Source organism: Leptonychotes weddellii, chromosome 2 (genome assembly GCF_054177405.1).
Source record: "Leptonychotes weddellii isolate Sample4059 chromosome 2, ASM5417740v2, whole genome shotgun sequence".
In the NCBI taxonomy this organism is placed as follows: domain Eukaryota; kingdom Metazoa; phylum Chordata; class Mammalia; order Carnivora; family Phocidae; genus Leptonychotes; species Leptonychotes weddellii.
This window is the reverse complement of record NC_138370.1, coordinates 42,064,982-42,091,661: the sequence shown is the minus strand read 5'-3', so window position 1 is coordinate 42,091,661 and position 26,680 is coordinate 42,064,982. Positions and strand designations below refer to the sequence as shown.

General features: G+C 41.2%; 1 protein-coding gene and 1 long non-coding RNA gene across 7 annotated transcripts in view; one reads left to right on the top strand and one right to left on the bottom strand.

Moving 5' to 3' along the window:
* LOC115942435 (uncharacterized) overlaps nt 1-20,755 on the top strand; it is a 24,900-nt gene extending 4,145 nt beyond the window's left edge. Inside the window, exons 3-4 of one of the 2 annotated variants that reach the window (XR_014142197.1) lie at nt 2,299-2,499; nt 18,571-20,755. This is a non-coding gene — a long non-coding RNA (uncharacterized LOC115942435). Of the gene's footprint in view, nt 1-2,298; nt 4,172-18,570 lie in introns of those variants that run through there. The other variant, XR_004077038.2, reaches the window with a different exon arrangement.
* Nucleotides 1-26,680, bottom strand: part of EXTL3 (exostosin like glycosyltransferase 3) — a 141,596-nt gene that overhangs the window by 89,791 nt on the left and 25,125 nt on the right. The window contains exon 2 of one of the 5 annotated variants that reach the window (XM_081810587.1): nt 5,238-5,336. The exons of 3 other annotated variants lie outside the window; for them this stretch is intronic. The gene's annotated coding sequence lies outside the window, so the exon portion shown is untranslated. Of the gene's footprint in view, nt 1-5,237; nt 5,536-26,680 lie in introns of those variants that run through there. One more of the 5 variants, XM_031032640.2, reaches the window with a different exon arrangement.

Below are 26,680 nucleotides of genomic sequence, written 5' to 3'. Positions count from 1 at the left end.
TAAGAGACCCTCGATTCAATTATATGTGATGGAAAATAATTCAGCACACCCTGCATGAGCCTGTGGTGGTAAAAGTAATCAGTAATAATGTGTGCATGGTCAACAAAACAAATTCACAACAACACCATGAGGAATAGAAACAGAAAACAACCTACACGTCCATCAGTGATAGACTAGATCAACAAAGTAGTGTATTCACCCAAATGAATACTTTACAGCAAGGAGAATGCCCTACAAATATATACAATACTGATGAATCTCATAAACAATGTTTTGTTTTGTTTTGTTTTTAAGATTCGTGCACAGTTTGGGGCACCTGGGTGGCTCAGTCGTTAAGTGTCTGCCTTTGGCTCAGGTCATGATCCCAGGGTGCTGGGATCAAGCCCCACATCGGGCTCCCTGCTAAGCGGGAAGCCTGCTTCTCCCTCTCCAACTCCCCCTGCTTGTGCACGTTCTCTCTCTCTCTCTCTCTCTCTCTCTCGCTCTCTCACTGTCTCTGTCAAATAAATAAATAAAATCTTAAAAAAAAAAAAAGATTTGTGCAGTTTTTTTTTTTCTTTAGGAAAAACATTCAGAGTTCAACTGCTAGGTTGTGTGGTATTCGCATGTTTATTTTTTTGTGGTTTTTTTTTAGTGCAAAAGGTGTTGTTTTTTTTAATTATTATGTTATATTAATCACCATACATTACATCATTAGTTTTAGATGTAGTGTTCCATGATTCATTGTTTGCGTGTAACACCCAGTGCTCCATGCAGAACGTGCCCTCCTTAATACCCATCACCAGGCTAATCCATCCCACCACCCCCTCCCCTCTAGAACCCTCAGTTTGTTTCTCAGAGTCCATAGTCTCTCATGGTTCGTCTCCCCCTCCGATTTCCCCCCCTTCATTCTTTCCCTCCTGCTATCTTCTCCTTTTTTTTTTTAACATATAATGTATTATTTATCTCACAAACAATGTTAAGCAAAAGAAGCCAGACATGAAAAAGTACATAGGCTATGATTCCATTTGTACAAAGTATCAAAACTGGCAAAACTAATCTACCTGTAAGGAGCAGTGACCAGAGGGGAGCAAAAGGGGCTACATGCGTGCTGGTCACCCTCTGTTTCTTGAGCTGCATGCTGATTACACTGGTTATCAGTTTATCAAAATTCATCAAGTTGTACACTTATGTTAGTGTCCTTTTCTATAGGTATATTATCTTCCATAAAAAGATTTTTCAAATAAGTAATTCATGCTCAAAACGAGGAGCCTTTAGGCACCCTGGAACATTGTCACTATGAATATCCTAGCATTGCCAATTATCACCACCCCGCCCCCACCATTACACCACCTCCTTAGAGACCCCAAGCCACTCTCAGCCTTTGGAAATAGCCACCATTCTTATCGCAAGGCTTCATCCCTTCCAGCCCCAGCTGATTGGACTTCTTCTTATCTGGAAACTTGGGAGCAGAAGTCAGGTGATAAGAGTGCTTCATCTAATAAATTGTATGGATTTGGAGGAAAGAATTTCTGGATATAGGCAAGTGATAGGCCAAGAACGCTGGTCTGCAGAAAATAGAGCCAACATACAGAGGGAAGCTAGCAAGCCTGTGGGAGATGGAGGGAGAAGCCTCAGAGGCTGCTCACTCTCCAGTTCTGGTCACATATATCCCAGCTGTCACTGGGTATCCGTGGGATTGCTCAAGTAAATAGCTTTACTATTAAGAAAAGAAAAGAAAGAAAAGAAAACCTTACTTATTTAAGCTAGTGTGAATACATTTCTGTTTGTGGAATGTATTATCTCATTTAGTTCTTCTAACAACGCTGCATAGTAAGTACCGTTACGATTCCCATTTCACAACTGAGAAAACTGAAGCCCAGAAAGGTTATGTAACTCTTCCAAATCACACAGTTGGTCACTGGTGGTGCCAGGATTTGGACCCAAGTAGTCTGACTCTGGAGCCTGAAATCTAACTATACTACACTGCAGTGCAAGAGAAATGCTGAAAATGACAATGTGAATTGTATGTTACATTAATGGATTTAACGGAAGCCTCTGATTCTGTTAAATGAGTTCAAACGTAGAAATGGTACAAAGATTGAAAGACTGGCTGCCTAAGAAGTTGGTATTTATCTCTTTCACAAGGGAATTATACTTTGAGTCGTAGATGTTAGAGAGAAAATGCATGTAGTGTGACAGATTATACTAATGAGACTGTGATGTTATACCAGGAAATTTATTTTATAGATTTCAGTAGAGAACTCCCTTAGAAGATCCCCACTGATTACCTATTTTTCCCAAAATGTTAATCTCCAGGAGAAGGGAGGTTTACTCTTATGGAAAGAGAAATCGATAAAAGTTAACTTCAAGTCTTAGAGGGAGAGAGACGCCGGTGGTCACTTTCCATGATGATGACTGCCAGACCCACAATCCACTCAGCAAGGCTTCCAGATCAATCACCAGCAAGCCACTGGTGACCCCCAGCAACCTTCAAAAGGTATGATTCAGGAATTATCAGTGAGTTTAAGTCAGATAAGAACTTGTTCTATCTGTAGTGCTTTGATTTTAAAGGAGAGTGCTGACAGCCACTCTTCAAGATCTTTTCTATATATAAATGATTGAGCAATTTTGTGGTTTATAATTAGAACAATGCATGACAATTTCTAGATTGGAGTTCCAAGGTTACTCTTTTCTTTGGTCCATCAATGCTAAAAAGACGAAAGGTCATCTTCTGAGGCTCCATGGATAGCACTCACCAGCCTGCTAAGTGGCTCACTCTGAAAGTTCTGGCTTTGATGTTATCCTTTAAAAGAGGCTGTCTTTTATCTGGCAAAACCTGGAATAGTTTGGATGGTTTGCAAATAAATTGTACTAAGAACACTCAGTTAACATAACCTCTAAGACAGAGCACACATTATTGTCAAAAAAAAGGATTTGTTGGGGCGCCTGGGTGGCTCAGTCAGTTAAGCGCCTGCCTTTGGTTCAGGTCATGATCCCGGGGTCCTGGCTCCCTGCTTCCCTGCTCCACAGGGAGCCTGATTTTCCCTCTCCCCCCTGTTTATGCTCTCTCTCTCTTTCAAATAAATAAATCTTTTTTTAAAAAAAGGATTTAACTCCTTGCCTCATGTCATAGTACTCACTACCTTGTATGTGGCTGTGAAAAAGAAATTTTGTACTAGTTTCACATTCATTAGGAAGCTTGGCCTGGCTCAAACCTGTTATCTACATAAGACACGTAATCTGTAATGACCAGTTAACATTCTCAAAATTAGCTATCATCCCTAAAATATAATGTATCTGTCTCTAAGGTCCCTTTTTCCTCAAGTGCTGTCTGTTTTGTGACTTCTTATTCTCTCCCCACCATGTCAGCATAGCTTTGCAGGGGCAGTCATGTTTAATGGTCGGTAGATAACAAAATGTCATCAAAATGTCCTAAGCTTGCTCCTGGAAGTTCCAAATAATGGTACATATGTTCCCCCATGGCAAAAATACAGGCACCTAACATTTACCCTAACTTATGCCAGTGAGTAGCAAAAATGTGCTCAGTTAGACACAACATGCCACAACATGGCATGTCTGAGTGTCTGCAGAATTTAGCATGAGAGTTGTAACCAGAAAAAAAAGAAGAAAAATTAGGGAGAGCATTGAGAGCTGAGTTCCAATGTCTCACTTTATGCAGCTCTATGACTTCAGGATTGTCCTTATACCAAAAAAGCTACCCATAGATTCAAAAAATCAAATGCTCGCTACTTTCACTTAAAAATACCTCAAGTAAACTAAAGCACTCCAATTGAAAATTGGCAAAATGTCATAGAAGTACTTACAGAACATCAATTTCTTAGTTAACCAATTTGGTTATAAAATCAAAACTGAAAGCATAATTTATAAAAGTAATAATGCTAGGGCGCCTGGGTGGCTCAGTCGGTTGAGCGACTGCCTTCGGCTCAGGTCATGATCCTGGAGTCCCGGGATCGAGTCCCGCATTGGGCTCCCTGCTCGGCGGGGAGTCTGCTTCTCCCTCTGACCCTTTCATGCTCTATCTCATTCTCTCTCTCAAATAAATAAATAAAATCTTTAAAAAAAAAGTAATAATGCTAAACAAACTTTAAAACTTTAAAAATATATATATAACTTGGTAATAACATGGAGTTCATGTATATTTAAAAAAAAAAAAAACAACCACTAAAAACAGTAGTTTCTACCAGATTATCAAGAGAAAAATGTGTAGGTTTTAGGGGCGCCTGGGTGGCTCAGATGTTAAGTGTCTGCCTCTGGCTCAGGTCATGATCCCAGGGTTCTGGGATCGAGCCCCGCGTTGGGCTCCCTGCTCCGCAGGAAGCCTGCTTCTCCCTCTCCCACTCACCCCCTCTCTCAAATAAATAAATAAAATCTTTAAAAAAAAAAAAAAGAAGAAAAATGTGTAGTTTTTAAACCAACTCATGAATGCTTACAGTAAGATTTTATTGAAGAGAAAGTTTTTCACTATTTTCCTAAATATTGCTCAAGTTTAATTCTCAACCTAAATGAGAAGAGCATGATTCTAGTGGGATCCAGTCAATGCCAGAACAAGCTAATCATTGATCCCTTCCTCAGTCCATGCCTTCAGCCTTGCAAACACTATGCCATAGGTCAAAAATGAAACCAAATGAAAATGGTTTATTTCTACAAATCCATCAATTCTGAGGGCCACAACTAACAATCCAAAGTTCACCTCTAATGGATAGTGTCAGATATTTCATCTTTTTTATATATATTTTATTTTTAAGTAATCTCTACACCCAACAGGGGCTTGAACCCACAACCCTGAGATCAAGAGTGCTCTGCTGACTGAGCCAGTCAGTGCCCCCACATAGTTCATCTTCTGTAATAAGGGACACAAATAATAACATTGTGTGGGTTATAAAGAAATGCATACCTATAAAATGAAGAGGTGATTATTTAGAAAAAGGATGAATGAATGTAAAATATACTAAATATGAAAATATTTTAAAAGTTCAAACATCACCATGCATTTGTATTACTTTTAGGTACATTTAAATATGCTGCAATAGTGGTCAATTTGTTTATATTTCATCTTTAATTATCTTAAATAATAATCATCTAAATATTGGTAGGAACACAAATTAACAGCAAAAAAACACAAAAACTGATAAATATTTGCCAGTTCTGTTGCTCCCTTCCAACTCACAAGCATAATTTTATAAAATTGCTATCTTTATGTATCAACCATTTCAACTTCTTCTTTTTGCACTTACTTTGAATGGATTGTTGCGTGTTTCTACATGATTCTCATACTCATCACTAAAGGTACTAGAACATTCCATGTCTGTTCTCAGTAGTTCCTGAATGACAGTCTGTGGACCAAGATAGGATGAAATTTTTGTCAGTCCACAGTTAAATGAGAAAAGCAAAGGCAAGTTATTGAGCTTTTAATAAAGCTAAATTTATTCAATTTAAAGATTGTCCTTTATTTGGAGATTATGTCCTTTCCCCTTTCTTATGTCAAAATTCCTTTTTATAAAATAGAAGTGATGGTAAATGGCAGCTTTTTATTTATTTATTTATTTTAAGATTTTATTTATTTGAGAGAGAGAATGAGAGAGAGAGAGCACATGAGAGGGGGGGAGGGTCAGAGGGAGAAGCAGACTCCCTGTTGACAGGGAGCTCGATGTGGGACTCAATCCTGGGACTCCAGGATCATGACCTGAGCTGAAGGCAGTCGCTTAACCAACTGAGCCACCCAGGCGCCCAAATGGCAGCTTTTTAAAAATCTTCCCTACATGACAAAATCCTGAGACATATTTTAGTGCCCCCCCACCACCAATTATTTGTTATTTTACCCAGTCCTAGTATTATTAAATCCAGAAGTCAACTAACTGTCAAACTACACCCCCTTCATATGGGATGTAGTTCGACACATTTTAAGGTATGAGCTCACACAGAGACACACAAAATGTTTTTGCAAAGACTCCTGTGGTAACCAGCCTCCAAAATGTCCCCAGTGATCTCTGCCCCTAGTATTCACACCCTCATGTAGTCCCCTTCCATACTGTACCACAGATGATCTATGACCAACCAAACACTGCGGAAGTGATGGTATGTCACTCCTAAGATTAAGTTACAGAAGGCATTTCAGCTTTCACTGTGGTGGTTTTCTTTCTTCGATCACTCGCTCTGAAAGCAGCTAGAGGTCGTGTCATGAGCAACACTGTAGAGAAGCCCATGTGGTGAGGAACTGAAGCTTCCTGCCGGCAACCATGTGAATGGGATTGGAAGCAGATCCTCCAGCCCCAGTCTGGCTTTCAGATGACACAGCCCATGAATGATCCTGAGCCAGAACCACCCAGCTAAGTTGCTCCCAAATGACTGACCTGCAAAAACTGAGAGATAATTAGTAGTTGTGTTTTAAATTACTACATTTGAGGTCATTTGTTATGGGACAACAAATAACTATGCGACTCCTTTATCCTTTTTCAGCTGCAAGATGAATAGCTATCTAGCCCCAGGGTGGTGCCGAAACTGCTGAGCGTGTGTGTATTCATGTCTGTGTTGGGGGAGAGAAAGGATTAGCAAGGACTGTGATCTCCAGTATCCTGACTTTAGTTTACTTATGCTGACTTTTTCCTTCTCCATTGCTTTTTCTACTTTTCTCATATTGACCAGAGCACTCAGTAAACTGAATCATCCATCTCCAGCAAGAGAATCAATTCTACACTTTTGTAGACTTAGTTTAAGGAATCATTCTATGTAAATATGGTATTTTATCATAGTTTAGAAACCCAGTAAATTTCTATTGACAGAAACCCTCACCTTAACTGTCAGACCTCTCCTAGACCCATCCCTACCTCAACAGAAGAGCATATCTCATATTCGCTGAGAAAATAGAAGCAACAGACATAATCCCTTTTAAGTTCTCTCCTCCCACGTTTAAACCATCTTTAAGTACTGAGGTGAAAAGATTATTGTTTTAGCAGCTGATGCCACGGTTCCTCTCAGGGATAGAAAATGCCTTACTGAAGAAACTACCTTGATATGACACTTGGAGTATGGAAGAAGAAAGCTTGGCTTGTAATAAAATTGTGAAACAAAGAGATCAATAAACAGATCTGCATTTTAAAAAAGAAGAAGAATATGAAGACTGGAACAGGGCAAAGAGGAGAGGAAATGGGAGGAGTGTAAGGAGAGATGGCGTGGGAGGTTGAAGCTTAGGGAGAGAGTTCCAGCGATGGGCGAGCTGAAAACATGTTTAAAATAGAAATTTCTATTATTGGACTTCACGTTGTTTTGTGTTGCTAAGGATATAAAATCCCTGAAGACTTCAGTAATATCTGATACATGCACAAATGCCTTATGTGAGTGATTTGGGGGAAATATAGGAAAAAAGACGCAGAGGGGACTGGTCTGAGTTCTACAGCTGGTTCAACATGAAACCAAGGAATAGGAACATGGAAACTGAATTACAAGTGAGATGAAGAAGTGGATGAAGAGTGGAAGCAGAAACTCAAAAGCCAAAGAAACCATACGATGGACTTCCTGGAATTAACAAAAATCTTGGAGTAGACATTGAACTTTCGAATGAAGTCCCAATGTGGAATGGGAACTTTTTTAAGTAAGCCAATTTTACTTAAATCTAAAAAAAAAAAAAAATCTACCTTAGCTGACATCTGGGTCCATATTCATGGGTTCTTCTCTCATCTGTTCTGGTCTTTTACAAAAAAGAGATGTCCAAAACTGGGCACTCCTTCCATCCTGTGACCTTGCTCCATCAATTATTCTCTTTAATACATATAGTCAATACTCTCCTCACTACCGGGATTTCCCCCACTGTTTATACCCAGGCTCAAGCCCAAACTACCACCATCTTGCAACACCAGATTTGAACTCTAAAAGATTTAGATTTTGAATCCTTGATCTACTATTAGTAGTATAAACCTTGGGCTTATTACTTAACCTGTATATACTCTCTTGGCTAAAATTTCCTCAGCAGAAAATGGGGATAATAATAGTAATATGCCCCACAGGAGTGTGGTAAGGATTAACTTGGTTAATGAGTGTAAATTGTCAGCCCAGTGCCGGGCAAATAGTAAGCCCTCTTAACTGTTATCATCATCCTCATTTACCAGAATTCTCAAGAGTCATCTCTACTCTATGTCCACTCCTCTACCACCGTTCATTCTGTAATATCCAGAAGGCTGGCTTCTGCCAAACTACTAAAATTGCTTTCATTATGGTAACCAGAGACCTCCTCATTGAGTAAATGCCAATGAATCTTTTCAGGCCTCCCTTTGCAATTCTTCTGCAGCACTTGGTAGTCCTCGTCACCCAGCTTCTTGAAATGGTCCAATCCTGGCTTCTCATAACATCACTCTCTCACCACCCTTTCTCTTTTTTCCCACTGACTCTTCTTTCCCCACCACCTTTAAATGCAGGTGTGCCAAGAATTCTGCCCTTCGCCATCTTCTGTTCTCATTCAGCACTCACTGGGTGCATGGATTCATGACTTTAGCAGCCAAATCTCTACCGTGAGCCCAGACCCTTCTTTTGAGCTCTTGAGCCAAAATGCCCACTAGGTATCTCACCCTAGGTGTTTCATAAACCCACCCATCTAAACCACGTTTATAGGTACTGTTAACACAACCATCATTTTCTCTGACTTCCCCAGTTCTTTCCCTTCCCTAGTAGTCATTTTCATAATTAACACCAGCTGTGATCATTCCTGTCTCCATTCCTCATGACCTCACTGTAGTTCTGAGTGGGCCTTAGAGTCACATGGGCCTGGGTCTCAATATTAACTACAATGGTTCTTGGCCAAATTACTCAACCTCTCTGACCTCAGGTTTTTGTGATAGCAAAATGGCCAGCGCATAGTAGGAATTCAGCAAACGTTCCCCTACACCCCTTCCTTCAGGTCTCTTCACCACCTGCTGCAGTGCATTATCTGCCTATTTGGTCTCTCTTGCCCTTTTCTCCTCCAAATTGCCCTAGAGTTCATCTTTCTAAAAAAATAAATGTGATACTATTATCTCTTTGCTTAAAAATCTTCAACATTTTCTTTTTTCCTATGGAACAAAGTCCAAATTCCTTAACATGATAAGTTCCAACTGGCTTTCTGGTCCCTTCTCCTCCAGACCAGTTACTCTAAAATATTGGCTGTTCGCCAACTGTTTCATGTACATATTGGCTTACATCTCTGCACATGCAGATCCCTTTGGCTATAATTCCCTTCCCACGCCCAAGTTCTTTTGTCCAACTGGCAAGCTTCTTTATCCTCCTCAAGACCTACCTGCAAAGCTGTCAGTTATATGACAACAAAAGCTCAGCCACCAAAAACAGAAATAAAAAAGCTAAAAAGTTTTTACACAGCAAAGAAAACAATCAATAAAATGAAAAGGCAATCTCCAGATTAGGAGAAAATAGTTGCAAACCATATATCTGATAAGAGTTAATATCTAAAATATATAAAGAACTCCTACAACTCAGTGGGAAAAAACACTAAACAACCCTATTAAAAAATGGAAAAAATCTTGAATAGACATTTTTCCAAAGATGATACACAAATGGTCAACAAGTACAAAAAAGGTGCTCGGCATCACAAATCATCAGGGAAATGCATATCAAAACCATAATGAGATATCATCTCATACTTGTTAGGATGACTATTATCAAAAAAATAAGAGATGACAAGTGTTGGTGAGGATGAAGAGAAAAGAGAACCTCTGTACACTGTTGGTGGGAATATAATTTTGGTACAGCCATTTTGGAAAACACTATGGAGGTCACCACACCCCCCCCCAAAGAACTATTCCTTAAAAACAAAACTACTGGGGAGCCTGAGTGGTTCAGTCGGTTAAGCGTCTAACTCTTGATCTCAACTCAGGTCTTGATCTCAGGGTTCTGAGTTCAAGCCCTGTGTTGGGCTCCATGCTGGGTGTGGAGCCTACTTTAAAGAAATTTAATTTAATTTAATTTAAAAAAAAAACAGAACTACCATATGATCCAGCAATCCCTAGTCTGAGTATACATCCAAAAGAAGTGAAATCAGTACCTCTAAGAGATACATGCACTTCCATGTTCCCTGCAGCATTATTCACAATAGCCAAGATAGGGAAAAAAACTTAATTATCCATCGATGGACAAATGCATTAAAAAGTAGTGATATACAGGGCGCCCGGGTGGCTTAGTCGTTGAGCGTCTGCCTTCGGCTCAGGTCATGATCCCAGGGTCCTGGGATCGAGTCCCACATCCGGCTCCCTGCTCAGCGGGAAGCCTGCTTCTCCCTCTCCCACTCCTCCCGCTTGTGTTCCTGCTCTCACTCTCTGTCAAATAAATAAATAAAATCTTAAAAAAAAAAAAGTAGTGATATACATATATGCTACAATTGTATTATGTATGTGTTTATGTGCATACACAATAAAATATTATTCAGCCTTAAAAAAGAAAGAAATCCTGCCATTAGTGACAACTCGGATGAACCTGAAGGACATTAAGCTGAATGAAATAAGCTAGATGCAGAAAGAAAAAGACTGCATGACCTTACTTATATGTAGAATCTAAATAAGTCGAATACATAGAAGCAGAGAGTAGAATGGTGGTTGCCAGGGGTTTGGGAGGTGGGGGAAGTGGAGAGATGTTGGTCAAAGGGTACAAAGTTGCAGTTATATAGGATGAACAAGTGTACAGATCTAATGTACAGCATAATGACTATAGTTAATAATACTGTATTGAATACTGGAAATTTGCTAACAGGTTAGATTTGAGGTGCTCTCACCACAAAAAAGAAAAAAAATGGGTAACTCTTTTTGGGTGAAGAAGTGGATTTGTTAATTAGCCTGACTGCAATAATCCTTTCACTATGAATATACATATAAAATCATGTTATATACCTTAAATATATAAATTTTTTATTTAAAAAAATTTAAGCTGTCATTAAAAGGGTGACACCTATTCTTTACTGGTTCAGAATTTTAAAAAAACAAATACAACTATTCTAGGGGTGGGTGGCTGGCTCAGTCAGTGGAGCATGCGACTATTGATCTCGGGAATGTGAGTTAGCCCCATGTTGGGTGTAGAGCTTACTTAAAAAAAAAAACCAAAATAACTATTCTGTACACACAACACACACACACACACACACCAAACACACATAAAGGGAGAAGGAGAGAGGAAGAAAGAATGGTAAGTGTGGATGTAGCACAATGTTAAAAATTGGTGAATCTGGGTAAGAATCATTTGGAACTTACAAAAAAGGTGGCAAAACTCTATAAATTCTGGCTTTTATGTAAGTTTGAAATTATTTCAAAAGAGAAAAAGAAGAAATCATGAAACAATCTAACCATGCCATAACAATCAAACAAACCCAAGTTGAGGAACATTTCACCAAACAACTGGCCTAGATTCTAAAAATGTCTATGTTGTGAAAAAAGAGAGGAAGCTGAGAGGGAAGGAGGGAGGTGGGAGGTGGGCTGAGGAAATGTTGGGAGATCAAAGGAGACTAAAGAAACATGATAACTAAATGCAATGTGTAACCCTGGGCTGGATGTTAAATTGGAAAAAAACTGCTATAAAACACATTATAGAAACAGGGGTGAAACTTGAAAATGGACTCATTATAGAATAGCATTATAGTAATATTAAGTTTCCTGAATTTAAAAATTGCACTGTATGAGCATGTAAGAGAATGTTCTTGTTCTTAAGAGATATATCCTGAGGAATTTAGGGGCAAATGATAGTAATGTCTGCAACTTTAATTTGTTTCAGCAAAATTCATAATAACAACTAAAACGCATGTATTGAGAGAGACGGTATAGCAAAATGTTAACAACTGGTGAATCTGAGTTAATGTTTACCTTTCTTGCAACTTTTCCATGTTTGAACTTTTTTTAAAATATGGTTTTTTAAAAAGCCATCACGTATGTAAAATCTTTTCCCACTCTCCCAGATAGAATTAATGCTGCCTCCTCTAAGCTGTTATAAATGTTTTAATTTTGACTTGAAAATGCTCAGATTGGGTTGTAATTATTTATTTAAGCATTTGTCTTATTCTATTAGATTGAGAGCTTCTCGGGGCAGGAACTTAAATTGCCTTTTGGAATTTAATAATGGGAGAAGTATTCTAATTCAGGGCCATTTTATTTGCTGACATGGTATTAGTAGAGTATTCTGACACTACAGTTTGGGCTCATGGCCAAACATGCTGGACATCCCTGAGATGAGAACTAGAACAGAGCATAGGAAAGTGCTGGAGTTTATTTACAATGTAAATCCCTCTATGGAGACTTCTGCTGGCAAAGCTGGGCAGCCCTCTGGTCCCGGGCAGATACACAAGGGTGCCATATGTTTGAGGGAGGGTCCCATGAAAGTGGGGCCAAATTGCCCCTGATTCCTGGAATACAATCGCCAATGTATCTGTCTTATCACTTCCAACACTTGTGTAACAAGAGGGCAGCCCCATCCTTGGCTGGCCACAGGCTAATTATAAAACCCATGCGTTACAGGATCAAACTATTGGAGAGTGTAGGTGAAACCATGCTCCTCCTATCTCCCCATTGCTTGCTTTGATCATGAATATAGGAAAATGTCTTTCTCCATAGTACTGAGAAGAAAGCTTCTATCCTTCTCTCTGCCTACCTCCCTTACTTACTCCTCAAGGAAAGACACAAATTACTTCTATGATGGATGAGACTGTGTACAGGGTCATTATACACGCACTACCCAAACTCCTTTCGAGTTCCTCTTTCAGAGATGTCTGCCCCACAGGCCATGTGTTCTTCTCTCCTCATGCAGTGGCAGGTAAAGCCGTTTCCAGTGACCTTGCCTATGTCCAGAGGGAAAGTCCAATTCCTGGAGGAAGAAATGAGAAGCCAGTTTTGGCCTCAGGTGCAAGCCACATTGTCCAGACCAGCTTTAGCAAGCAAGAAAGATGATATTTCAGTCCCAGTCTGTTTCTTCTAACTGAATCGTTTTGGTCCAGCACTTAGAAAAAAAAGGGGCATGAAGGGCCCTCTCAGAATCCCCACAATATTTTACTAATCTTTGAATCTCAGTGGTGGCTTGTTCCATGAGAAGCCCTCAATAAATTTTTGTTGTCTGGAACTCAGACAATGTGACGCACACACAGGCATATGACTGCTCACAGCTATCATCGTGGTGGGGGTTGTGTTTTTTCATCATACAAAGTGATTTTTGAAGCTTTTCTAGTTTGTCCAAGGGCTCTGAGGCTACAAGGAAGCAGGCTTTCGTTAGTAGAAGAGAGAGAGCTGCATCTCTATGCTTCACTATGATTGCAGTACCAGGGAGTGAGGTCCCAGGAGAGCTGTCAAGCAGCTCTTGATGGCAATTCTAGCAAGAAGGTGGTAGAAACACAATTTTAGCAATAATGATCAAACAGTTTTTGAAATTTTTCTTTATCCTTGAAATGCCTTGTGTTGCTGAAAGTCTATTCATTACTGATCATTCATCTGTAGCAAGTCATCTCTTTATGTATCTGTACATGGAAGTGACAGCACAGGGAGGATTGTGTCAGAGACAAAGGCTCCTAGGCGCAGTGGGAGAGCCAGAAAGGTAAAAGTGAACAGCAGCTCGAGGAGGTAGGTGATAAAAACAAAACAGAGGAAGGAGAAACCACAAGAAAGTCAGCTTACTTAAAAGGGACTTTGTTTTTTAAAGTGGACACCACAGCCCTTTGATATGCTTACTGGGACCATAACTGGTACCTCCATCGTCTTTTGAGTCCACTCCCTTAATCTCATCCACGATTCACTGCCTTTCCCTCCAGGATGCCCAACTCCTCCCTGTCTCCTTCATCTCAACCTGTAAACGTGCCCAAGGTTCTTACATCCCCAGAAGCCTCAAACTACCCTCCAGTGACCACTCTCTTGCCTCCTCGTTGAGTATCCTCGTGCCCCCCAAAGTGTGGCTCGTGGCCAGCAGCATTGGCAGCGCATGGGCGTACATTCAAGATGCAATCCTCAGGCCAACGCCAGACCTACTGAATCAGGATCTCCGTAGGTGGGGGTCCAAGAGCTTGTGCTTTAACATGCTCTCCAGGTTATTTTTTTTTTTTTAAGATTTTATTTATTTATTTGACAGAGAGAGAGATAGCAAGAGCAGGAACACAAGCAGGGGGAGTGGGAGAGGGAGAAGCAGGCTTCCTGCTGAGCCGGGAGCCCGATGTGGGACTCGATCCCAGGACCCTGGGATCATGACCTGAGCCGAAGGCAGTCGCTTAACCAACTGAGCCACCCAGGCGCCCAGGAATTTTATTTTTTAAAAAAGATTTTATTTATTTATTCAACAGAGAGAGACACAGCGAGAGAGGGGACACAGGCAGGGGGAGTGGGAGAGGGAGAAGCAGGCTTCCTGCCGAGCAGGGAGCCCGATATGGGACTCGATCCCAGGACCCTGGGATCATGACCTGAGCTGAAGGCAGACGCTTAACGACTGAGCCACCCAGGCACCCAATCTCCAGGTAATTCTGAGGCACACCCGAGTTTGAGAAGCGCTCGCTGCCTGTCTGCCATGCCTCTGCTTCCTCACCATTTTGGGACGCCTCCCACTGTCCCTTTAAATTTTGATGCTCCAAGGCTCTGTCCTGGCCTCTTCTTTTCTTGAGCTATCCTCTTTCTCTAAGTGATCTCAGCCACCCAAAGATTGATTTAGCTGTTTGAACACAGGTGTGCATAAATTTGAGAATTACTCCATCCCTGGCCTGGTCTCTGAGCCCCCAGCATGTCCAGTCCCCTTCTGGACCTTTCTACCAAAATGCTGCACAGTTTTCTAAACTTGGTCTGTCTAAAACAAACCCAGTATCTCCTCCTACACCCACGTGGCATCTATTTTAACACACTGGGTTGTAGGATAGCACTGCCACCCACGTAGTCACCTTGAACTCCTCGGCATCCTGCTTCCTCTCACCCACCCCTGGCCAGTCTGCAAGCACAAACAGGTCCACGTCCACCACTTCCCCAGCGTGTGCCCTCTCAATGCCCATCTTCCCTAATCAGTCCATCTGTCCTTCATGCTGCCACCCATCACCTCCTCACTTAAATCCCCTTCGTGAATCCCGATTGTTGACCTGATAACTTCTAAGTCCCTTAACCTGGCTTCGCCTCCAAGTGTATTTCCCATCCATTCTCCCCTTCATCAACACACCAGTATTTCAGAAATAGCAAATTACCCCCCTGTTCTTGGAATGGCCCATGCCAATTCACAAGTTTGTGTCTTGGCACCTGCTGGTTGGTACCTGAGTCTGATATGCCCTTCCTTCTATAAGCGTTCCCACCTCAGCTGGTCTTCCTGGCAAACTTCTAGTCAACCCCTAAAACTTCACTCCAAGATCAAATCCTCTGTGAAGTCTTCCTTACACTATAGAGTACTTACTAATGTCTATCTCCTCAATAAGACTAGATCACCTTGATGGCCAGAAGCCTGCCTGATTTGCCTTTGTATAGTCAGCACCAAGCTCAGGCTCTGACATCAAGGGTGTTTAAAAAAAAAAAATTCTCCTTATGTTGATTGATTCACCAACAAAAATCCACTGAACATATATCATGGAAGGAGCATTGTGGATACAATGAGCAAGACAAAAACTCTCTGCCCTCTAAGAATTTATCATCCAATAAGGAAGCTAACAAGTAAGCCAATAATGTTAACAGTGTACTCAATGCTACACAGGAGGGATAAGCTTAGGGAGGTACATGGGGTGACACCTAAATCAGTTTTGAGGTAATCTTATTGTGCCCTTGGTAATAGATGCAGTCTTTAGATCTGCAAGGAAAAATGATCATATGTATTTTGAAAGACTATCGCAATATCAAATTGCTGATATCATTCAGTTTGAGTCTGATGGCAGGAAAAAAACCTCATTAATGACTGATGTGTTAACATCCAGTGCGTTTAAGTAAAGGGTCCAATAAACATTTAAGGCAGGCGCCATGAGGCTCTGAGGACAAGAATTAAGGATTTGCTGTCACACTATTCACTCCTTTATGTTTCCAAAAGTTGAAAGGACTATCCAAAATGTCAACATAATACAGAGGAGGAGGCATTTGTGATGGTTAATTTTATGTGTCACCTTGACTGGGCCAGGAGGGGAGCAGGGCTCAGATGTTTGAACATGATTCTGGGTGTGTCTGTGAGGGTCTTTTTGGAGGAACTTAACGTTTGACTCAGTAGACAGAGTCAAGCAGCCTGCCCTCCCCAATGTGGGTGAGCCTCAGCTGAAGGCCTGAATGGAACAAAAAGGGTGAGTAACAGGGAACTCTTCCTTCCTGACTGCTTTGAGCTGGGACATGGGTCTTTTTCCTGCCATCAAACTGAAACACTGGCTCTTTTTGGGTCTCAAGCCTCATGGCTTTTGGACTAGAACTTACACCAGCAGCTCTCCTGGGTCTCTGGCTCGCTGCCTGAAGATCTTAGGACTTCTCAGTCTCCATTATTGCATGAGCCAGTGCCTTATAATAAATCTATTTATATCTATAAGAGATTACACACACACACACACACACTTCCTGTTGATTCTGTTTCTCTGAAGAATCCTAATACAGCACTGGACAAAAATTTCTTTCTAAATCACCTGTTTTCCGCTTTAATTTCTACTTCACTAAAAATCAGCACCATTCCTAGCAACCTCTACTGAAGTTCCTTTATTAAAGGATGTCTGTGATTTGACATTTCAGTAGAGGTGATTCTGATTCAGTGACTCAGTGGTGATCTCAGCCCTGTCATGCTGTCAGCCCTAGAAGTGACATCAAGGTTGGGACTTGCTGAAAGGGGAACATGTGCTCATTTAAGATACCCACTGTAATAACCTGGGAGGTTTTGAGTTTCCTTTGTTATTATCAGAGAGTAGTTAGAAGTGATATCAAAGGCAGAAATAATATTTGCAGTTGTCATCATTTGCAAGGATCCTGTTCCATTTCTGTGTGTATGTGCACATGCACGCACACACATACACACACACACACACTCCTTCTCAAACTTCTGGAAGCTTCTGTTGTACTTTTGAAAGCAAAGAAGCCATGGAGGACATATCAATTCATTAAAAAGAGTACCAGCATTTTGCAGGAGATGGTAACTTGAAGAGAAGCATTTGATAAGCATGAAAGAGCAGATAAGCTGTATAACATTAACACTCCACTCTGAGTACTAACATAGGTACCCACTTCGGTAATTATGCCATAAACAAGAGTGTTCCAATGGCCTTGATGTGCAAACCTACTGGAATAAAGTTAGGATGCTTTCCTTATAGCTAGAGCCATGCAAGCTGAAGGAACCCTAGAATACCATCCAGATTAAGATAGCTTCCATTGAGGGCCTCAGCATTTCTGCTTCTACTAGAACAAACAGGGCTACTCGATAGGTCACTGGTATCTAGTAGATATTCACCAATCTGCCAGGCCTAGGGAAATTTGTATATTAGTCATGATATGGGAAATACTGCTGGGGCTAACCTGAGGAGATCCAGATGATGTGAGTTTGGGTCAAAATAATACTAACATTAGGGGCACCTGGGTGTCTGGTGGTGAGATCGAGCCCCTCACTGGGCTCCACACGAGATGTGGAGCCTGCCTAAGATTCTCTCTCTTCCTCTCCCTCTATCCCTCTCCCCCTTCCTCTCTTAAAAAAAAAAAAAACTAATATTAATGGTAGCTTCCACTTAATGAGCAGTGATAATTACATTAATAGTTAACTCTAAGAAGACGGTGTTTTTAAGTGACCTGCCCAAATTCATACAGCTAATAAGTAGCAAAGATCTGACCCCCAAGTGCTTCCAATTCCAAAGCATTTTCTCTTTTTTTAAAATGATTTTATTTATTTGAGAGAGGGAGGGAGAGAGAGTGAGAGAGAGAGTGTGTGTGAGCACGAGTGGAAGGAGGGGCAGAGGGAGAAGCAGACTCCCTGCTGAGCAGAGAGCCAGACGTGGGGCTTAAACCCAGGACCCTGGGATCATGACCTAAGCTGAAGGCAGCTGGTTAACAGACTGAGCCACCCAGGGGCCCCCCAAAGCATGTTCTCTTAACCACAATTCATTTCTGCCTTCCAAAGGAATGACTAATCGTTAAGGAAATGTCACCAATCAAATATACATAAATAAATAAGAATGAGGTATCACATTACGTCTGGGCTGTTCATCCAATTAGGGTGATAGCCACTTGGTCAGAAGGCCAAGAATCCCAGTACTGAACAGAAATATTCTCAGTACCTGTACACAGAATGAGGAAGGGGCTGACAAGGATCCCTTTTTTGACCAAACTTTGGTCCAGCTCTTCTGACCTCTCTTCTTGACCAGGCTGTGTCCCAGTCAGATCCTCAGCCTGCTTATGACCAGTTTCACACAATCCTGCTAAACCGGTTTAGAAAGAATCCCCCAACCCTTGGTAGCTACCCAATTTCCTCTTAGTAATTTTCCATCCATTGATGCCTCTCATCCTGCCTGTTGGCTATAAACGCCCCCGCCCACTACTCCTGTGTATTCAAAGTTGAATTCCATCTCTCACCCCTATCCCAAATCTTGACCCCTAATGCATTAGTCTTGAATAAAGTCTTCCTTGCCTATTTAATTTGTCTGATACAATTTTCCTTCGATAGGGCATAGGTAAACACTGGAGGAGCTCTGAGTGCAATCATATTCTCTCATCCTTGCAGTCACAGAGTGCCTGGTGATGACTCAACAAACCTACTATTACAAACCTCCCAATCCAGCCTGCCTAGAGAATTGTCCAGAATGCTTGACTGTGGGAGCCTTCCTGCAAGCTAAGAAGATAAGCCAAAGAGTGGGAAGGAGGGGAGGAGAGGACCAGGCTATAATTTTAAGGAAGAAAGAAGCCTTCCAGTTTAAACCAGGAATTGGGTACAAGATCCCTCTCCCATCCAAAATCCCACTGAAAGATATTTTGCTGGAAAGATATTTTGAGAAAGAATGAAGTAATAACAGAAGTACAAAAATAAGAAAGGTAGCCATCAGAGGACCAGAAAGCCTACGAACTCCTAGAGGGCACAGAGAGCATTAGAATGCGGTTGACAAAGAGCGAGCTAAGGCCCCACAGGTGAAACATTTCGGGGGAACATAGGTCTTGAAAAGAAGTACCACAGAAGCTTTAAACTGGGTGGCAACCGAAAGTACAGAAGTGCCCCACAGACAACTATTAGGGTAATTTGTTAACAAGCAGCATTCTAGCCACTGGGGAAGTTAGGACCTCCAGTGTTCGCTGCCTAAACAAATTTAGCTTCTGCCTTCCAGCTATACATGGAAAACAGATCTAAAAAAGAACAAAAAAGAGTGCTTGGTAATTAAAGTATAATTATGGGGGGGGAGGAAATCCAATAGAAGGATTTAATTTATTAGAATGTACACAGGCAAGGACTCAATTTGTGATCTGGACGTAAAGGAAAACTTTCAGATTAAAGAGCAAATAGACCAAATTATGGAAATAAGACAGCAAAGATAAGGCTCATGGATGATAGATTCAGGTAGCCCAATATTCCTTCAATAGGAATTGAAAATGGAGAAAAAGAAATAAGGAAGGGAAGGAGGTCATCAAAGATATTAGAGAAAATGTCTCTGAGCTGAAGACAGACCCAAGTCTTCAGATTAAATGGGTCCACTGAGTGCTGTGCTGAGTGAATGAACAAACACCTAATTAGTGACCTTTTTGGGAAAGTTCAAACTTCAAGAAATTTTGAGGGGCACCTGGGTGGCTCAGTCGGTTAAGCATCTGCCTTCATCTCAGGTCACGATCCCAGGGTCCTGGAATCAAGTCCCTCATCGGGCTCCCTGCTCAGTGGGAACCCTGCTTCTCCCTCTCCCTCTGCTGCTCCCCCTGCTTGTGCTTTCTCTCACTCTCTGTCAAATAAATAAATAAAATCTTAAAAAAAAAAAGAAATTTTGAAATTTTCCAATGAAAGGGAAAAAAAAACATATACAAAGAGGAAAGAGAATTAAACTAGCACCAAATTTCATCAACAATATGGGTTGCTAGATGACAATGGAACAGTATCTTCAAACTCCTAAGAGAAAGAATACTTGGAGCTCTGAATTCTGTGGTTAAACAATCATTCAAAATATATTCAGATCTATAAACACTCAGACAGTTTACAACACTCATCCTATCTGAAAAAATTACTTCAGGTGTTTGCTCACACAAAACGAAACAAATCCAGGAGAGAGAGTGACATGGGTTTCAGAATGAAATCACAGCAGGCGATTTTAGGAATGAGATGCTAAGTATTCTTCTGTGGATCATTTGCTCTCTTTCCACCTTGGTGCTTGCCGAGAGATTAGTCACCAAACTCAAACTTGGGACTTTGGCCTTATTCCTTTCTTTAATCACTCTAACCCTACACAGATTCTCCCCCATTTTTGTCATACTTTTGGTGCTGGCATACTATAAAATCCTAATTATCAGAGGGCTCTCTGGAAAATTGAACTTTTCTTGCTAATGCCTTAAAAATTCCTGATTCTCTTTCAGTGTTCATAATTTTTAAAATAGTTTTGAATGTATTAGCCCTCTCTTTTGCCAAAGTAAACATACAGTGAACAAAATGCAACTTGTTCCTCAATTCAGGGTCTGGTATTACCAGGGAATGGATCACCATTCCCCATAACCAAAACGTTTGCCCTAAAACCCAGAAAAACAATCAAGTGACATGCCCACCAGGACCATAGCCACTTAGTGGCAGAGTCTTGGTTAGAACCCTCATATTCTGACTCCTGGTGTTATGGACTGAATTTTGCTGCCACCACCTGCCCCCACTCACCACGAAATTCATATGTTGAAACAATGGAACAGTATCTCATGGGTCCTGGGATCGAGCCCCACGTCCGGCTCTGTGCTCAGTGTAGAATCCACTTGAGATTCTCCCTCTCCCTCTCCTTCTGCCTCTCTCTCTCTCTCAAATAAATAAATAAATAAATAAATAAATAAATAAATAAATAAATAAAATCTTAATTAAAAAAGTGGGATCCTCATCTGATAGGACTGATGGCCTTATAGGAAGAGGAAGAAAGATCTCAATCTCTCTCTCCACATATACACACACTGAGGAATGGCCATGTAAACCCACAAGGAGAAGGGGGTGCCTGCAAGCCCAGAAGAGAACTCTTGCCAGAACCTGACTATGCTGGCATCTTGGTCTCAGACTTCCAGCCTCCGGAATTGTGAGAAAATAAATTTCTGTTGTTGAAGCCACCTAAGCAGACCGCTATCGACTGAATGTTTGTGTTCCCTCAGATTCAAGTGTTGAAACCTCATCCCCAGTGGGTTGGTATTAGGAGGTGGGACCTTTGACAGGGTGGAGCCCTCCATGAGTGGGATTAGGGCCCTTACAAAAACATTCGAGAAAGATCCCTGGCCCCCTTCTGCAGTGAGGTTACAGCATCCATGGGGAAGCAGACTCTCACCAGACAGTGAATCTGCCGTTGCTTTGATCTCAGACTTCCCAGCCTCCAGAACTCTGAGGAATAAATGCCTGTTTTTTTTTTTTTTTATGGGCATATAAGCCTATAAAAGCCACCCCATCTATCGTGTTCTCTTATAGAAGCCCAAACAGACTAAGACACTCAGCCAAATCCCATTTCACTTCTCTCTCTTCATTCTCGAATCAGTTATTTGTCAAGTGCATTTTTATTAGTGGTCACTCTGTCACAGATAGAGATGTTGACTATCTGAAGTGAACAGCTCTTTCTATAAAATAAACACTCATATTTTAGTATTAAAGCCCCATAAGCTTACTTATTCTGCTTCTGCCTCTTTTGCAAGCATCTCTAAAAGAGCCCATATTCAGGGGCGCCTGGGTGGCTCAGTTGGTTAAGCGACTGCCTTCGGCTCAGGTCATGATCCTGGAGTCCCAGGATCGAGTCCCGCATCGGGCTCCCTGCTCAGCAGGGAGTCTGCTTCTCCCTCTGACCCTCCACCGTCTCATGCTCTCTCTCTCTATCTCATTCTCTCTCTCAAATAAATAAATAAAATCTTTAAAAAAAAATAAAAAATAAAAATAAAAAAATAAAAGAGCCCATATTCATAAATTCATAACAGAGTTATGGAATTGACTTTTTCTTCTTTTCCCCCCCAGCAACTATATTTCTACCCAATTTCACCAAACTGTTTTTTAGCTTTGTGGTGAGGTAACTGTTTTTCCATCACTCAACAGAACATCTATTATAATTTTATTTTATTATTTTTATTGAGATATAATTGATAACATTGTATTAGTTTTAGGTGTATATCTATCATGACTTTATTTTTTTATTTATTATTTGAGAGAGCGAGAGAAAGCACAAGCAGGGGGAGCAGCAGAGAGAGAGGGAAAAGCAGACTTCCCACTGAGCAGGGAGCCCAATGCAGGGCTTGATCCCAGGGTCCTGGGATCATGACCTGAGCCCAAGGCAGACGTTTAACTGACTGAGCCACCCAGGCGCCCTCTATCATGACTTTAAACATCAAATTCACCCTTCTGAAAATATCCATGGCTTAAACAAGTACACAGATGCTATAAAATGTAATTTTACTTTTCACTGTGTATCAGCCTTGAGAATCCACTTAAATGGACAAGTGAGCACATTCACTCTGTTGGCAGTGCTAAGATAGAAGACTAAGCTAACACCAGGTCAGGCCCCACTTGTATTTTGAAAGGATAAGGAGACAACGGGATTTTCTCATTTATTTTCTTCTTCTTTTCCCAAGAGTCTCTTCATAATTCTTATCCACTGGAGCAGCCAAATTCCGGCATCTGCCTTTTCAAGCTTAGAGAGAATCTAGAGATCGATTGTATGCAGTCCTGTGACCAGCCTGGACCAGCAGTTTTGCGGAAAAAAAGAGATAACCATAGCCTCTATCTGAAACATGTTCCGCTGAGGGGAGGCTTAAAGGAGACCCTGTAAAGTGGAAGAAATGAGGGGTTTTGACAAATAGTGGTCTTCAAGTGGGGGGATGCAAACACCTTTGACACGGGATGAGACGCCAGCAGTTTAGGGAATCAGTACGCAACGTGATATACCCAACACAAACATGCAACCTAAATTCAACAATTTCCCTGCCTGAGCTTTTGCCTGTGCGGCAGGAGCAGATTCTTCCTTTCCCCAACAGGCTTTCTTCCACTCTATGAAGGATGAGAACACCTCTCACCTGTGACAATCTCACCATGGCACACTTCTCTGGGCACCAAACAGAAAGACTGGGAACACCAGTGTTGGTGCCGAGGCAACAAACAGCTGTAAGGACTGAGTAGCATGCACTTGTGCAAGTCGGGGGGTTTCCGATGCCTTGGGTTCAACAAAACTGAACGAGGCCTAAGAGAGTTGCAAACGTAGCGTTCAAAATGATTTTTGACAATAGGTCAATATAGGATTTGGGGCTCAGAAGAGCTCAAAGAATTAACTGAGAGTGCTATAAGACAATTCTTTCCATTCCTATCTTCTTTTCATATGAACAAGATTCCTCGGCATTTCCACTGAGAAACACGATTGATACTGAACCCTGACCCACTCTAGCAGTGAATAGTAACCAAGCCCAGATACGTAACCTCGTTGTGGTAAACAGCCCATCTCTCGCATTAAAGGATATATTTCCACTAAAATATAACTTTACATTTAGTAATTATTTACGGGTTTGAAATGTATATTGTTGTTTTGACCAAGTATATTGCTAATAATTATAATGATAACTCCATCAGAAGAGGTTATTCAATGGTCATAGGAGCTACAGTCACAGGAAATAAAAATATTAACATATATATATATAAATACATATATATATATTTATTGCAGTACAATAGGGTGACCACTGAAAGATTTTCAAGCATAAAAATATACACGAGAAAAGTCCATATAGGAAGTGGAATGGAAATTCAAATTCAGAGAAAAAAAGGAAATGACATATAATTTCTGATGTTTAAAGGAGAGCTTGTTCCTGTATTGTTTTATTGGATGATGGTGGGTATTAAACACTATTAGATTCTTCTGTATACATATAAAAGAATAACGTCACAGTTTTGAGTGTGTGTGTGTCATACACATACATATATACACATACATCTGGATCAATCGACCTATCTATGTATTTGTGTTAATGCTCTATAGTTTAGCATCTATAGTTCATATAAATACATTTATATTTTACATTGTATTATATACATTATATATACACAAAATATAAATATATTTTTATATAATTTACAGCTTCAATAGGGATATATAAGTGTGTGTGTGTGCACTAGAACAAATGTACCATACATACATGTGTGTTTACATTTACCCAACATATTATATAGATAGATCTGCATATATTCATGTTAAGACTTTACATTTAGGTGTGTATATTTTAATAAATACCCATACACATATACATGCATGCATACATATATGCACATTTATATTTATGCTGAGGCTTCACACGGTATGTAAATACACACATGTATTATGCACACACACACACACAAAAGCCTCAACACGAATATTCTTTGTGGTGAAATTATGTAATTATATGCAATTACCAAAATTCATCAAACTGTACACCTAAAGTTGACAGATATCATTGTATGTAAACAAAACAAAGAGAAGAAAACCCTCCCCATTAAGATAGGAATAGAAAAAAAAGCAAAAAGTAAAAACAGGATATTTTCTTGGTATGACTGATCAATAAATATCTTGTGTGTGTGTATATAATGGCTTAACACACACATGTATGCAGGTACATGGATACTCAGCAACTGTTTTTTAAAGTCAATATTGACAATAAACTATAAAACATATCCTTCACAACTATTTAAACCTAAAATTTTAGATAGAGCCTATAAACGTGTGAGGGGGGCATGTAATTTTACAGAATCCCTCTGGAGGATGTGCAAGCCAAAAAGTTTATAGACCCCTGGGTGCCAGTACGGGACAATACATATGGGTGAAGCCAACAGAGTAGACATCAAGAGAACAAAGGAACAATCAGTACATTTTTGCTACTAGGATATAGGAGAGCTAGATTACAGTGACGTAATGTTTACATATGCAGTAGACACAAGAAGTTTAAAAGCAGCTCTTTGTTCTCCTGCTTACTGTGGGGCAGGCACCAGCACATGTGAAGGAAAAGAGATGACAGGACAGGCACGCAGTTAGACTTGCTGATGCTGAGGCACCACCGGATTGACTCTGGCAGAATGACCCTGGGTTCCAGGATAGAAGCACCTCATCTCAGGACTCATTCCATAACTACATGAAACAAGCCTCATAATTACTTTGGGGGTGGGGAGAAGTCAGTTCAGCTGAACTCTTACCAAGTGCGGAAATCTTTTATCGTTAAGATCTAACTGGATTCTCCTTCCAAATCACACTGCAAACAAATTTATTGTATTCCTAGGCTGCCGTGTGATAGTATTTTATAAATGCAGATGATTCAAAAGCAGTAAACGCTTGGCCCTTGCTCTCAATAAACTTACCATCTAACCAGGAGGACAACATCCAAGTTAAAACAACTGAAGAAAAATTCAAAGCCACATATAAGAAGCATGTAATAAACCCCCAGGAGAAACAACTACTCTCATACTTCCCCAGTGGAAGTATAAATTAGGTACAATCCCCTGTGGAAGGAATTTGGGCACATAGATCAAAATTAAAACTAAGTGTCCCCTTTGACCCAGTAATTTAACCTCTGGGAATGTATCCTTTAGGCCATACTTAAGAAATAACATATATACAAAGTTACTCATTGCAGCATTATTCAAAATAAAAGATTGGAAAGGACCTAAATGCCCTTGAGTAGAGGACTGGTTAAATAAATTATGCTACATATATACAATGGAATATTTTGAAGGTATAAACATGCACAAGGAAACTTTCAATGCACAGATATTTTTTAAAGTCTCCAAAGTCTATTAGGTGGGAGAAAAAAAAAAAAAGGCTCAGGAGGGGGTGGAGCAAGATGGCGGAGGAGTAGGAGATCTGGATTTTGTCTGTCCTCAGGAATTCAGCTGGATAGGGATCAAACCATTCTGAACACCTACGAACTCAACAGATCGAAGAAAAGAAGAGCAACAACTCTGAACAGAAAAGCGACAACTTTCTGGAAGGTAGGACGTGCGGAGAAGTGAATCCGAGGCAATATTCAGGAGGATAGATGGCAGGGGAGGGGGCCTCCATCGGTCACTTCTGGCAAGTGATAGAACCACGGAGCATAAAATCGGAACTTTTAGAAGTCGGCTCCGCTGAGGGACATCACTCCGGTGGCTAAGTGGGGGGTGGAACCCTCACGGGACAGTGTGGTCTCAGGACCCTCGGGGTCACAGAAAGACCGGGGGTGCCTGAGTGTGGCAGAGCTCCCAGGTATCAGAGTGGGGAAGCCGGCTGCAGAGACGGAGCCCAGGCGCAGGCTCTCAGCTCGGGGTTGTCATAAACCATGATCTGCGGCACAGTCGGGCCACTGCTCCTCCAGCAGGGACCCAACAAGCGGCGGATCTGGGGAGACTCCCCTTCCTCCCCTGGGAGGAGCGGCGCGGGAGCGTACCGCAGGGATCTGCTGGGTGTGGAGATTCCACACGGGGTCGTGTGCCAGAGATAGAAACGCGCGGTCACAGGCCTGGTGAGCACGGAGTGAGGCCGGGGACCGGGGAGACAGGAGTGACTGACGGCTTTTCTCTGGGGGCGCACTGAGGAGCGGGACCCTGAGTTCTCGGCTCCAGGGCGGAGATTGGGAGGCCACCATTTTCACTCTCC